Here is a 6,000-nt window from a genome sequence, read left to right on the forward strand (position 1 = left end):
GAAAGATAAACATCTCCTTAATCTAACCACGTTTTACGATTTCAAAAAGGTTTTACGGCGAAAGCATAAATTTAGAGTATGTTAGGACAGTACATTTACAAGAGTTGTGTGTAATGTTTTGTCAAGTCAAAGACAGGGTCACCAAAACCATAAAACCAGCTAAAATGATACACTAACCTTTTACAATCTCCATCAGATGACACTCCTAGGACATTATGTTAGACAATGCATGCATTTTTAGTTCTATCAAGTTCATATTTATATACAAAAACAGCGTTTTACTATGGCATTGATGTTGAGGAAATCGTTTCCCTCCAATAACCGGCAGTCAAGTCAGCGTCAGAAATTAAATAATTAAAATTAGAAAACATTGTTAAAATATTATATTGTCATTTAAAGAATTATAGATTTACATCTTTTGAACGCAATCAACTTGCCAGATTTAAAAATAACCTTACTGGGAAATCACACTTTGCAATAATCTGAGCACTGTGCCCAGAAAAATACGCGTTGCGATACAGACTAGACGTCATGTTGGGGAGATCTAAAATCGAAAATACTATGTAAATAATCCATTACCTTTGATTCTCTTCATCAGATGTCACTTCCAGGTATCACAGGTCCATAACGAATGTAGTTTTGTTCAAAAAAGCTCATCATTTATGTCCAAAAATCTCCGTCTCGTTAGCACATGATGTAAGCCAGCCGGACTTCTCGTCATGAACGAGGGGAAAAAATATATTTCCGTTCGTTCAAACATGTCAAACGTTGTATAGCATAAATCATTAGGGCCTTTTTTAACCAGAACATGAATAATATTCAAGGTGGACGAATGCATAGCCTTTTATAACGTATTGGAACGAGGGTACCCAACATGAAGTAGCGCGCCAGGTGTCTAATGGGACATCACCGTTCCATGGCTCTTGTTCGGTCAGATCTCCCTCCAGAAGACTCAAAACACTTTGTAAAGGCTGGTGACATCTAGTGGAAGCAATAGGAAGTGCCAAAATATTCCTAAACCCCTGTGTCTTTCAATGGGATAGCTTTAAAGTCAATACAACACATCAGGTATCCACTTCCTGTCAGAAAATGTCTCAGGGTTTTGCCTGCCAAATGAGTTCTGTTATACTCACAGACACCATTCAAACAGTTTTGGAAACTTTAGAGTGTTTTCTATCCATATATAATAAGTATATGCATATTCTAGTTACTGGGTAGGATTAGTAACCAGATTAAATCGGGTACATTTTTTTTATCCAGACGTGCAAATGCTGCCCCCTAGACCCAACAGGTTAATAAACAGATCACTGACCATTTCGAATCCCACTGTACCTTCTCCGCTGTGCAATCCGGTTTCCGAGCCGGTCACGGGTGCACCTCAACCACGCTCAAGGTACTAAATGATATCATAACCGCCATCGATAAAAGACAGTACTGTGCAGCCGTCTTCATCGACCTGGCCAAGGCTTTCGACTCTGTCAATCACCGTATTCTTATCGGCAGACTCAATAGCCTTGGTTTTTCTAACGACTGCCTCACCTGGTTCACCAACTACTTTGCAGACAGAGTTCAGTGTGTCAAATCGGAGGGCATGTTGTCCGGACCTCTGGCAGTCTCTATGGGGGTACCACAGGGTTCAATTCTCGGGCCGACTTTTTTCTTTGTATATATCACTGATGTCGTTCTTGCTGCGGGCGATTCCCTGATCCACCTCTATGCAGACGACACCATTCTGTATACTTCTGGCCCTTCCTTGGACACTGTGCTAACTAACCTCCAAATGAGCTTCAATGCCATACAACACTCCTTCCGTGGCCTCCAACTGCTCTTAAACACTAGTAAAACCAAATTCCTGCTTTTCAACCGTTTGCTGCCCGCACCCGCCCGCCTGACTAGCATCACCACCCTGGACGGTTCTGACCTAGAATATGTGGACCACTACAAATACCTAGGTGTCTGGCTAGACTGTAAACTCTCCTTCCAGACTCATATTAAACATCTCCAATCCAAAATTGTCACCGAATATGTCGTACTCTTCGGCGAATATGTCGTATGTGAGAGAGAAGGACCAAGGCGCAGCGGGATTGTGGATGCTCATGTTTTAATTCAAAAAAGGAGTAAAGCATCCACTGGAAAAACAATGCACACGACAGGAACAGTCTTACAGGCATACAAAAACGCAGTGCAAGAACAATTCCCCACAACCCCAAAGACAAACACACACACCTATATAGGACTTCCAATCAAAGGCAACTATACACACCTGCCTTCAATTGGAAGTCCCAATCACCAACACAACATTCAACAAACACAAACCACCTGCCACATCCTGACCAAGACTAAGCAATACGCCCTCTGCTGGTCAGGACGTGACAGTACCCCCCCCCCTCAAGGTGCAGACTCCGGGATGCACCTAAAAAAGAAAAACACAAGAAAATCCCCAATACCCCAACAAAACCAACAAACAATAACCCCTAAACAAAAAAGGGAGGGAAGGGAGGGTGGCTGCCGTCACCGACGGCACTGTGCTACACCCCCCCCTCCCCAACCCACCTATATTCTGGAGGTGGCTCCGGTTCTGGCAGCTCGGGGCAGTCTGGCCACTCTGGCAGCTCCGGGCAGGCTGGCCACTCTGGCAGCTCCGGGCAGTCTGGCCACTCTGGCAGCTCCGGGCAGTCTGGCCACTCTGGCAGCTCCGGGCAGTCTGGCCACTCTGGCAGCTCCGGGCAGTCTGGCCACTCTGGCAGTTCCGGGCAGTCTGGCCACTCTGGCAGTTCCGGGCAGTCTGGCCACTCTGGCAGTTCCGGGCAGTCTGGCCACTCTGGCAGTTCCGGGCAGTCTGGCCACTCTGGCAGTTCCGGGCAGTCGGGCCACTCTGGCAGTTCCGGGCAGTCTGGCCACTCTGGCAGTTCCGGGCAGTCGGGCCACTCTGGCATCTCCTGGCAGTCGGGCCACTCTGGCAGTTCCGGGCAGTCGGGCCACTCTGGCAGTTCCGGGCAGTCGGGCCACTCTGGCATCTCCTGGCAGTCGGGCCACTCTGGCATCTCCTGGCAGTCGGGCCACTCTGGCAGCTTCTGACTAGCGGGCGGCTCTGGCGGCTCCTGACTGGCGGGCGGCTCTGGTGACTCCTGACTGGCGGGCGGCTCTGGTGACTCCTGACTGGCGGGCGGCTCTGGCGACTTACGACTGGTGGGCAGCTCTGGCGACTTACGACTGGCGGGCAGCTCTGGCGACTTACGACTGGCGGGCAGCTCTGGCGACTTACGACTGGCGGGCAGCTCTGGCGACTGTTGACTGGCGGGCAGCTCTGGCGACTGACTGGCGGGCAGCTCTGGCGACTGTTGACTGGCGGGCAGCTCTGGCGACTGTTGACTGGCGGGCAGCTCTGGCGACTGTTGACTGGCGGGCAGCTCTGGCGACTGTTGACTGGCGGGCAGCTCTGGCGACTGTTGACTGGCGGGCAGCTCTGGCGACTGTTGACTGGTGGGCAGCTCTGGCGACTGTTGACTGGCGGGCAGCTCTGGCGACTGTTGACTGGCGGGCACCTCTGGTGACTGTTGACTGGCGGGCAGCTCTGGTAACTGTTGACTGGCACTCCAGTCTTGCCCCGTCAAACAGCCCTTGTGCCCCCCCCTAAAAAAATCTTGGGGGTGCCTCTCGGTCTCCCTTACCCGTCGTGTTCCCCAGTCCTCGCCAGACTTCTTCCGCTGCTTGGTCCTGGTTTGGTGGGGAATTCTGTCACCGAATATGTCGTACTCTTCGGCGAATATGTCGTATGTGAGAGAGAAGGACCAAGGCGCAGCGGGATTGTGGATGCTCATGTTTTAATTCAAAAAAGGAGTAAAACATCCACTGGAAAAACAATGCACACGACAGGAACAGTCTTACAGGCATACAAAAACGCAGTGCAAGAACAATTCCCCACAACCCCAAAGACAAACACACACACCTATATAGGACTTCCAATCAAAGGCAACTATACACACCTGCCTTCAATTGGAAGTCCCAATCACCAACACAACATTCAACAAACACAAACCACCTGCCACATCCTGACCAAGACTAAGCAATACGCCCTCTGCTGGTCAGGACGTGAAAAAAATCAAATCTAGAATCGGCTTTCTATTTTGCAACAAAGCCTCCTTCACTCACGCCGCCAAACTTACCCTAGTAAAACTGACTATCCAACCGATCCTCGACTTCGGCGATGTCATCTACAAAATAGCTTCCAATACTCTACTCAGCAAACTGGATGCAGTCTATCACAGTGCCATCCGTTTTGTTACCAAATCACCTTCTACCACCCACCACTGTGACCTGTATGCTCTAGTTGGCTGGCCCTCGCTACATATTCGTCGCCAGACCCACTGGCTCCAGATCATCTATAAGACTATGCTTGGTAAAGCTCCACCTTATCTCAGTTCACTGGTCACGATAACAACACTCACCCGTAGCACACGTTCCAGCAGGTATATTTCACTGATCATCCCAAAGCCAACACCTCATTTGGCCGCCTTTCATTCCAGTTCTCTGCTGCCAGTGACTGGAATGAATTGCAAAAATCACTGAAGTTGGAGACGTTTATTTCCCTCACCAACTTTAAACATCAGCTATCTGAGCAGCTAACCGATCGCTGCAGCTGAACATAGCCCATCTGTACATTGCCCACCCTATCTACCTACCTCATCCCCTTACTGTTTTTATTTTATTTACTTTTCTGCTCTTTTTGCACACCAGTATCTCTACATGCACATCTTCATATGCTCATTTATCACTCCAGTGTTAATCTGCTAAATTGTAATTATTTGCTCCTATGGCCTATTTATTGCCTACCTCCTCATGCCTTTTGCACACACTGTATATAGACTTTCTTTTTTCTACTGTATCATTGACTTGTTTATTGTGTTATTGGCTTGTTTGTTAACTCCATGTGTAACTCTGTGTTGTTGTCTGTCACACTGCTAAGCTTTATCTTGGCCAGGTCGCAGTTGTAAATGAGAACTTGTTCTCAACTTGCCTACCTGGTTAAATAAAGGTGGGAAAAAAGAATTGGCCTATCATTAACATTAACCCTTCAGCCAGACAGTGGTAGCAGACAGTCTAGTGTGTGTTTGCATCTGCTGTGCTTGGTGCCTATGACTGACTGAAACAGTATCAGTTACCTTGGTTGACTGGGACACATGGATTAATTAGTGGCTGTGATCTTGCCCTGTACTGTTTACGCCTTCAAAATTTGGGAAAGATGTAAGAATGAAATAGGTTATTTCATAGGAGAGATGAGAGCGATATGCACGAGTCTTCACATTGGATGCCTCTATTCTGGTGGAAAATGTTTTTGTGAAGGTGTGTGTGTGTGCGTGTGTCTGTGTGTGCGTGCGTGTGTGTGTGTGTGTGTGCGTGTGTGTGTGCGTGTGTGTGTGTGCGTGCGTGTGTGCGTGTGCGCGTGCATGTGCGTGTGTGTGTGCGTGCATGTCTAATGAGAAGAACAGAGACGGGATGGAAAGATATTTATCAGAAAGAGAAGGAGAGGGCAATAAAATTGCATAGGTTTATGAACTAAAGCAGCAAAGCGCTTTCTTAATGCAACTGCCTTTTCCATTGACTTATTCAATATAGCTCCCTCTTTCTGTCTCTGTTCAATTACTTGCAGCCTGTCTCATGTGTCGTGTCTGGCATCATTAAAACTGAAGACCTATTTATCAAATAACTCTCTGTAATTATTATTACGTGATTAAACTGATTAATCATGAACTGTAATTAACTTGTTATGGATAGGGGGCAGTATTTTCACGGCCGGATAAAAAACGTACCCAATTTAATCTGATTATTACTCCTGCCCAGAAACTCAAATATGCATATAATTATTAGCTTTGGTTAGAAAACCCTCCAAAGTTTCTAAAACTGTTTGAATGGTGTCTGTGAGTATAACAGAACTCATTTGGCAGGCCAAAACCTGAGAAGATTCCAAACAGGAAGCGCCCTCTCTGACCATTTATTGGC

This window comes from Salmo salar, chromosome 25 (genome assembly GCF_965601325.2).
Source record: "Salmo salar chromosome 25, fSalSal1, whole genome shotgun sequence".
In the NCBI taxonomy this organism is placed as follows: domain Eukaryota; kingdom Metazoa; phylum Chordata; class Actinopteri; order Salmoniformes; family Salmonidae; genus Salmo; species Salmo salar.